Source organism: Adiantum capillus-veneris, chromosome 23 (assembly GCF_014529385.1).
Source record: "Adiantum capillus-veneris isolate H3 chromosome 23, ASM1452938v2, whole genome shotgun sequence".
Classification (NCBI taxonomy): Eukaryota; Viridiplantae; Streptophyta; class Polypodiopsida; order Polypodiales; family Pteridaceae; genus Adiantum; species Adiantum capillus-veneris.
The window spans coordinates 72,517,169-72,526,732 of record NC_140953.1 but is presented as its reverse complement, the minus strand read 5'-3'; the positions used below and the strand labels follow the sequence as shown (position 1 = coordinate 72,526,732).

At 42.8% G+C, this 9,564-nt stretch overlaps 1 pseudogene; it reads left to right on the top strand.

The window, feature by feature from the left end:
- Window positions 1–534, top strand: LOC147427966 (uncharacterized; annotated as a pseudogene).
- The last annotated feature ends 9,030 nt before the right edge of the window (window positions 535–9,564 follow it).

Here is a 9,564-nt window from a genome sequence, read left to right as displayed (position 1 = left end):
ATGGTGGGAAGACAGCCACGTCTTGACCTTACAAGCGGTAGGACTTTAACTTCGGTCTACATGGCACCCGCATCGAGCGGAGCAACCTCAAGCATTGGATCATCATTGGTTCCAACACCCTTGGGTAATGGGTTTATTGGAGAAAGAAACAAATATGCATCTATGGAAACAACATTGATTGGGGCATCGGCAAGTTTTGGAGCAGGGATAATAGATGGAACAACATGTGTTGAAGCTCCCTCAGGTTTTGGAGCATGTGCAAACCATGCCGGCATTTGTGAGTGTACAAAATGTAGAAGGCTTGCTGCCAGAAGTTATGAAGCTCGCAAAAAGAGAGAGTATCGTCGCAAGCTCAAGGAAAGTCAGAACCAATATCCATCTCGTCCGATTATTGCGAAAGGCGAAGCTATCGCAAAGAGTATTGTCACATGTTTCAAATAGCACACAAGAGGCCTTGACAACAAGACAAAGGAATCCATCATGAAGGATGTGCTGAATGATGGTTGCATGCGTGGGCTCAAAATTGAGACGTGAGAGAATCCAGTGCTGGTGGGTTTCAGGGACACTCTTTCCACCATCAAGAAACCCAGGAGCAAGAAAGAATTGTTTCTTAAGAGGGCGACTATCATGATGGCCATGAGAGCACCGGTCCCAAACATTTATGTAGCTTCAGAACTTCTAGGGACACACCGTAGAAACTTCTACGCAGCAAGAGAGAAATTAAAAAATGAATCCTTGCCATTGCATTTATGCGAGCGATAGGCACGCACAAAGGATGCAATCTCTGATGAGGTCAAGGAATTGGTGCTCTCCTTCTGGACAAAGAATACGCGTGTATCGCCGAACAAGAAGGATGTGTGCCAAAGACAAATCAAGAGAAAATTGTGGCAAAAGCATCCTGTGCATCTTCTAGAGCAACCCCAGGTGAATGTTTTCTGCATTGTGATGTTTTTTTGCACTTTGAAAAGCGTCCTGAGATTACATTAGCTTCATTGCTATCTTTCTTGTTGGCGTGTTGTAAGTTTTTTCGTAGCTGTAAGATTAGGTGGGATAAATACGGTAATCAGCCCTATGGTGGCAACCACCTCTGGTTTTCATGAGTCCTACCATTGGAGTGATATGCAGCAGGCCGTCAGTGCTGATACAAGCTTAGTTCTTGCTGCATATCTACAGGAATGGTTTTCATAGTCACCAGATTGTGTGAGGTAAGGGTGGTAGCTATCAATTTTAAGGAAGAAGTCATTGATATGATGCCTTGTCAATCAACATGCAGCTTATAACCTGGGATGTCCACCTACTATATATATTAGTATCCTCAGAAGTCATTGTCTTGGTGGCTACCCAATCTATAAGACATATTGAGTGTAGCTACTTACTAGTAGGCATCCAGGATGGTAGTTATAGTGTTGCTTGTAGTAGAAATTTGTTGGTCTGGTAGCTAGGTTTTCCCCGCTGGTGGGGTTGTAGTAAAAAAATTGTTGGTGTGGTAGCTAGGTTTTCCCATATGGTGGTGTTTGAGCACAATGTAGCAATTCAGGTCAAGAGGTGGCTATTTTCCCTTTTCACATAACTAGTATGTCCTTGGTAGCTATCTATTGTAAGCACCTTGCTTGGTAGCTATCCCATTATTTGTGGTGGGGTGTGCTCATGAGGTGGCTACAATGACATGGATTTCAGCCTTTCTTGAGAGCCTCACAATTATGGTCTAGGTAGCTACCCATTTGGTTTGCAGCTTCCCTAGGTAGGGCGTGACCAATCCCTTGCTACCTTCCATACATGGTAGCTATCCCCTAGGGTTCAACTTGCTATTGGTTGAAGATTATAGTCAGGTAGCTACCACTCTACCTTCATTTTTGGTTGAGTGCTATGTGGTGGTAGGTGCATGAAACTAGTACACTAACAGATCATACAAGTAGCTACCCCCCTAGGTGGTGGCAACCTGAAAAAGAGCTCATCATACAGGTAGCTACCCCCTAGGTGGTGGCAACCTGAAAAAGAGCTCATCAAGGAGGCTAGTCTGGTGACGGGTGGCTATAGATTGCATGACACCTGCTAGCTTCTTGTATTAGGGAAGGTATTTTGAAGTGCATGGTTTCCATCAAATATACTTAAGCTGACTAGGCCATAAGTAGGTACAATCAAGTGCATAATAGAAATAGGTCAACAATTTTTTTTTTACTTGCTGCTTAAACTGTGCTCATATGGATACTAAGTCCAAAGGTTTGCATGTTTACAGGTAGAATTTTTCCTTCAATTTCAAAGAGCCCATCCAGATGTGAAGATTGGGCAACGAACTTTTGAGAAACTGAAGCCATACTTTGTCCGCAAACTTAAGGATAGGTACATGTGCTGCTGCATAACACACGTCCAGATGTCTTTTTTGAGAGATGCCTTAAACCAAATAAGGCAAGGTTCTCTTGGCTTGCCAATGTAAAATTTGTGGGGCCACTGACAAGTGCAATGCATGTGCTCAAACCTACAGCAGTATGACAATACTATGGGAATCTGTTGTGTGTCCGAAGTCTGAAAGTGCCAGCCATCACAATAAAAAATGTTTAATGGGAGAATGCTCTATTTGTGGACCAAAAAGAATGCCTGCATGCCCAAGGGAAGAATCACAGACAGGATGCATCGTGACAATCAAGCTATTCGAGGATGTCGAAGTTGGACAAACAGATGCCGGGAAAAAGAAGAAGAGGAAAGTCCTTTCATTGAAGAAAATGAACATCAAAGAGCTTCTGGTTTTGTTTAGGGATCACTTGAAGAAGTATATCCAACATAACTCTATGTATAGATGGCAGGCTGAGCAATTCAAAGAGTGTCTTCTAGTTTTTCCAAAAACGGTGGTATTGTCTGTAGTGGACTTTGCAGAGAACTACACGTTCAAAGAGCAGAACGAGATTCAAACAATGCATTGGTACTCTGATCAGGTCACAATATTTTTCCACATCACCTATATCCGCGTTGCAGGAGTGGTCCAAAAATATTATCACTTCTACATATCAGATGACAAGACTCATGTACTCTTTTTGTTCAGCATTGTTTCATGCTACATCACCAATGGTTGCAACAACTTGGCATAGCAGTCCAAGAACATTGGGTGTGGTCGGATGGCGCGACCTCTCAATTCAAAGCCAGGAGGCCTTTTTACTTTGTTGCTAGGTATGGCACTCTAACAGGGGCTCGGGGCTCTTATGACATGGAATTTTTCAGGAGCAGCTCATGGAAAAGGTGAGCATGATGGAACAGGGGCTGTCATCAAACGTCATCTCACTCATGAGCAGTTGAAGCGAAATGGGGTAAAACTCCAGTGTGCACATGAAGTTGTAGCATTCTTGAGGGAGACCATGTTTACAGGCACAGAGGCTTCTTATCCATCAAAGACCAGGCTAGTATCATGGGTGTTTTGGGAGATCAAGTTAGATGAGGTTGATCGAAGTCAAGCATGGGATTGTAAGGCTGTCCCTAATGCGTGGAGCATTCATTGCGTATCTGGTTATTCGCTGACAAATGGGAGAGCTCTGAGAATTAGGACACTATCATGCTTTTGTAGTGCATGTATGCATGGTCTCTGGAGGAGATGCTCCAATTCTGCGCATGTGGGGTCTTGGGAATACGTTTTGCTCGAGCCCACGGATGACTTTGAGGCGGAGGAAGAAACAAAAAATCCAACCTATGAAGGACATTATGACGCCCTAACAGATGTTCTGCATGTAGATGATAACTTTGATGTTGCTGCAAGTGCAGACAATGAAGAGCTTGTGGACTTCTATTTGTTGAAGTGCATGGGAGAGAAGTCATGCATCGAGTCTCCAATTACTGATGCTTGGGGTAATTATTGCCTGCGAGGATCTTATGTGTCAAGGGAATTTGGTATGAGCAACGATCTGGAAATCCACACGAATACAAGATCTTGCACTCGAAGCCCGAAGTCTATATGTTATCACACCTTGTGAGAGTTATCAAGTTTCCCATGGAGAGAATCGACCAAAACTTGTTTATGATGTCCCCAATGTATATGAGGCTGTTTACAACAACATTCTCTTTGATACATAGGGACCTTAGAATTTCCAGTCTATAATGAGTAAAGTATCCTTTGTTTCTTCCAAATTAAATGGTGCAAGGATATACTGCTATGTTGTTCTTGGGCTCTAATTCACAATAGGACGTCTTCTCTCTATTTTTGTACGTGTAATGGTTCCTTCCTTTCACTTTGGAGGTTGCTGTGGGTAGAGAAGTGTTTGCTCTGTAATGGTACCTTCCTTTCACTTGGGAGGTTGTTGTGGGTAGGGAAGTCTTCAGCTGATGGTTTAGGGTTCGAGGCACAAGGCCTCATCGTCAATGAACAAACAATAATCCAACCAAAATTCCAAATCTCCTCTGAATCCTTAAACCTCAATTTAGCCACAGTGGGTGATGACTAGGTGTGAACAAGTCAGGAACCTTGGTATTCAAAGCCATTGTAATTTCCCACTTCTAACTAAAAAATAAATACCGCAAGTGGCGCCGGACTTTTGAGCCAACCAGGTGTTGAGCGAGGAAACGAGTTTAAAGTATGTGTGTGTGAATAAGTCTAGGTATTAATTGAATGAATTACCGCTTTATGAGACCATAGACGGGTTTTATGGTACCGCTTTATGAGACCATAGACGGGTTTTTTCTACAAGTCTGACATGGATAGATTTGGGTGAAAAGGATTCACAGACAGTTGCCTTACAGGTGAGAAAAACCAGCAACCTCGAGTCACGGTCTCTCTCTCTCTCTCTCTCTCTCTCTCTCTCTCTCTCTCTCTCTCTCTCTCTCTCTCTCTCTCTCTCTCTCTCTCTCTCTCTCTCTCTCTCTCTCTCCCCGTAGAAAAGAAGGTGGGAAAAAACTGTAACATAAAACTACACCGTAACGGCTGAAAACCCAAACACAAGGCTGAAAATTGCCGAGGTAAAACCCTTGAAATATTATATCAGAGCAAAACTCCAAGGGGACGAGCCTCAGCCAGAACAGAAAAGACATAGGATTAGGATTAAGGATCCACAACAGGAGCTTTTGGTAAGTGGTAGGAAGAACGAACATCCAAGAAGAGGATTAAAGTCTTCAACTGATGGTTCCCAGACCGAGGCACAAGGCCTCATCATCAAACTCCAACCGCGAATCAATTTAAAAATTGGAACTGTAAAACCAGCATCCTCTCTCTCTCTCTCCCCTCCCCCCCCCCCCCCCCCCCCCTCTCTCTCTCTCTCTCTCTCTCTCTCTCTCTCTCTCTCTCTCTCTCTCTCTCTCTCTCTCTCTCTCTCTCTCTCCCCCCCCCTCCCTCCCTTTCATTTCTCTCTCTATCTCTCCCATTCCAAAATTGTCATGAGTATGAATCATGAGTCAGAGGGGGTAGCTACCATAAGACAATAGGTAGCTACCATGTAGAAACAGGTAGCTACCAGAAAGAAATAGATAGCTGCCACATAGAGCTTCCATGCAGATAAAGCTAGCTACCATGCTAATACCAGATAGCTACCAGTCATGAGCAGCTAGCTACCATGCTGAAAATAGATAGCTACCAATAATAAGAAGCTAGCTACCATGCAGAAAGTAGATAGCTACCAATCCTAAACGGGCAGCTAGCATGCAAAAATAGATAGCTACCAGTCAAGAATAGGCAACTACCATGCAGAAAACAGACAGCTACCATGCAGAAATAGACATCTACCATACAACAAGATTTATACTGGTGGCATTTGCAAGGAGGAGACAACACATTTGACTAAGATTTAAAAATTTCAACTCAATTACAAATGACTTGAAGTACCGCATATCATTTCCCAACAAAATCACAAATGCCAAGAAGTATGAGATATCCATTTTAGTATGAAGCCAGTTACAGATTCAAGAAGGCTGATATAAATAGGTCAATGATACAAAAAGGGGTTATCAACTCCCATTGGCTATTTACACAAGTACATAGGCCCAAACCTAAACTTGGTCTCTTAAGATCAAGTCGCTTTTCTCTGTGACCAAAATTTGATAACATATTGGGAAACCTGGTCCTTCTCATTTGATATCATGTGCATCCTGACATACTGATCAGGATCTTGCACATAGTTCCACCCCTTTAGCCACGGCAATAGAGTGTTCGTGAGGTAGCAAGGATCCTATGGTTTGTCATCTGGTTGAAATGTTGGTGGACATATCATGGTTGTATCACTGTTGAGAATATTTTTGTACTGTGTATCGTCCACCATAAGAATCGATGACCCCCTCCAATTTGGTCTCCTTTTTAAGAGCTCCGGTAATCCCTTTACAAAAACTGGTTTTGCTTCGCCGCCTTGCAGCTCTCTAATATCAGTAAGTCTGAAAGGGAATTTGACGCAGTCAGTTTGGCAGAATTGCTCTTTTCAGATTCTGGGGTGCATCTCGCTCAGGCAACCCTTAAGTGTAATATTCATGTTTCTGTTAGTGCAGCTGGACCAGATGCAAAGGTGAAAGATGTCTGCACATTCACAAAGAAATTGAAGCACATCTGGCATGATTATGCAAAAGGTGCCACCGTCACTACCTCCCTTGAACACTTTTCGACAGAGAAAATCTTTGGTTCTCGGAGGGATCTCTAGATTGGGGTATCTTCTCAAGAGAACCCCATTCATGTCTAATACCAAGACTTTTTTAGCAGGACAGATTGGAGGTGGCGTACCCTCCATCAGCGAAGCAGTCACAATGCTAATTAGGAAAGGCATTAGAACATCCTTCCACCTTTTTGTATAGGAACTTACATCTTGCTGTAACTCTGGCGAATGCACTTCTTTTGGAGGCTCTGGTTGCACATCTTGCCCCAGAGGGGAATCTTTCTGAGCATCACCGATAGGGACGAAGTCTGGAGGGGCCGCTGGGTGCACATGCGTGGATGCCCCGGTAGTAGGATCCTGTGATTCATCATCAGAAATTGTACCACTCTTCATGTCAGTGCCTTCCTTGCCAGGAAAAATAGCAAAAGATTGTATCAGCAGGAGCAGCTCCTTTGGTGTTTTTTGCTGTGTTGGCAAAACATGTGCGTTGTAAAGTAGACAAGATATTCAAAACCCCTTCCAATCCTTGGGGCATTACCCATCTCCACCTGTTGTAGCCCAAGGGTTCTGTTTGTTCCTCTAAACAAATAGAATGCGAGAGTTAGAAAGTTGCAATATTAATTATTTTAAAGAAAAAATGGATCTCACCTCAATGGACAAGGCATCAAAAGACACATGCACCACATCACAAGTCACATAAAAAAACACTTTGACAATGAAAGAGGAACTCCAGGATGATCCAAACGTTCTATTGTTACATTACGAAAGGATTGCGGTACAAGGAAGGATAGTGGTTTGATACAAAAAGGATGGTACAACCAAAAAGGCTCATAGAAGGGTTGGCTATAAAGCATCACTCATGGACACTAGGTAGAGTCTAAGCCAGACATCTTTTTTCCCGTGTGTTTGCAGCACCTTTTTTGAGGTTTTCTCTGCTTACTGCAATAGTGTCCCCATCCACAACCATAGAATCCTTCTCTTTAGAACTCTCTGACCCTTTGGCTGCATCCAACCTTTCATTCTGGTCTCCCCTTGCCCCCCCTAGAGGAGCAATAACTATTAATAAACACCCTAATCAAGCCATACAGATGCAAACATCTCAGAGACTACCCAGTTATACCTGAAGTCCCTTTGCGTTTTTTTGCATTTCTTGCCACTGCAAAAGCCTCCGCACTATTAGGGATTTTAGAGGGAGATTTCTCTTGGTTCACCGATATATGGATGTCAAGGGTTTGCTAGGATACTGGCTCTTGAAGAGCTCCACTTCTTCCCTGAAAAGTGGCGATTCCGCAAGTATTTCATGTGCAATGGGGAGCACATCACCATCCATTAATTGGGTTTCCTCTATATCAGGTACATCTGTTTTCAAAACATCCCAAAAATAAACTCTAGGTGCATTGTAAAAAATAATGATGAGTAAACTTTGTACTAAACAAGTGCTTCGAAGGACCCAAGGAATTGCTGTTACCTTCTAGATTGCAATGTCTCTTTGCCTTATCGTAGATCACCCTTTTCAGCATCTGATCAATAGATAGGAAGCTTAGGAAACATTTATTGACAAAACCATACAAATATTGTACGAATGTCCCCGAAGAGAGGGTTACCAAAACTGTCATCTAATTTGGTTGAAAGGACCTGTGCCTTACTCTTTTTCTTGGAGGTAGATTTTGCACAAGCATTAGACAATTTAAGTTATCACAAGCTAACCATCAATGGATATAACCTTAAAGATTATGTCCCACCATGCTAGATACCATTGCATGAAAAAGGTAGCTATCCCTAGACTGGTAGCTACCACAATACTAGTGGGTAACAACACTATGTTGGGTGGCTCAAACCATAGTAGCTACAATTTAGCCAGTACAACATTGGTGCCTAAAGATTGAATGTAAGATACATGATCATGGCAATAAAGTCGTAGTCACCCCCTACCATAGCTACCACCTTTGGAGTAGTTAGCACATAAGTCACTAGCCACCTACTATCCAGCCAGGCATCTTTTTGCCTGTGTATTTGCAGCACCTTTTTTGAGGTTTGCTCCGCTTACTGCACCGGTGTCCCCATCCACAACCATAGAATCCTTCTCTTTAGCACTCTTTGAACCTTTGGCTACATCCAACCTTTCATTCAGGTCTCCCCTTGCCCCCTCTGTAGGAGCAGTAACTATTAATAAACACCCTAATCAAGCCATACAAATGCAAACATCTCAGAGACTACCCAGTTATACCTTAAGTCCCTTTGTGTTTTTTTGCATTTCTTGCCGCTGCAAAAGCCTCTGCAATATTAGGGCTTTTTGAGGGAGATTTCTCTTGGTTCACCGGTATGGATGTCAAGGGTTTGCTAGGATGCTGGCGCTTGAAGAGCTCCATTTCTTTCCTGACAAGTGGCAATTCCGCATATATTTCATGTGCAATGGGGAGCACATTACCATCCATTAATTGGGTTTCCTCTATATCAGGTACATCTGTTTCTGAAACATCCCAAAAATAAACTCTAGGTGCATTGTAAAAAAGAATGATGAGTAAACTTTGTACTAAACAAGTGCTTCGAAGGACCCAAGGAACTGCTGTTACCTTCTAGATTGCAATGTCTCTCTTCCTTATCGGAGAGAACACTGATCGTAGCGCCCACTTTGACCTCTTTGGAGATCACTTCGGTGTTTAGATCACCCTTTTCAGCATCTGATCAATAGATAGGAAGCTTAGGCAAAATTTATTGACAAAACCATACAAATATTGTACGAATGTCCCCAAAGAGAGGGTTACCAAAACTGTCATCTGATCTGGTTGAAAGGACCTGCGCCTCACTTTTTTTCTTGGAGGTAGATTCTGCACAAGCATTAGGCAATTTAGGTTATGACAAGCTAACCATCAATGGATATAACCTTAAAGATTATGTCCCACCATGCTAGATACCATTGCATGAAAAAGGTAGCTATACCCAGACTGGTAGCTACCACAATACTAGTGGGTAACAACACTGTGCTGGGTGGCTCAAACCATAGTAGCTACAATTT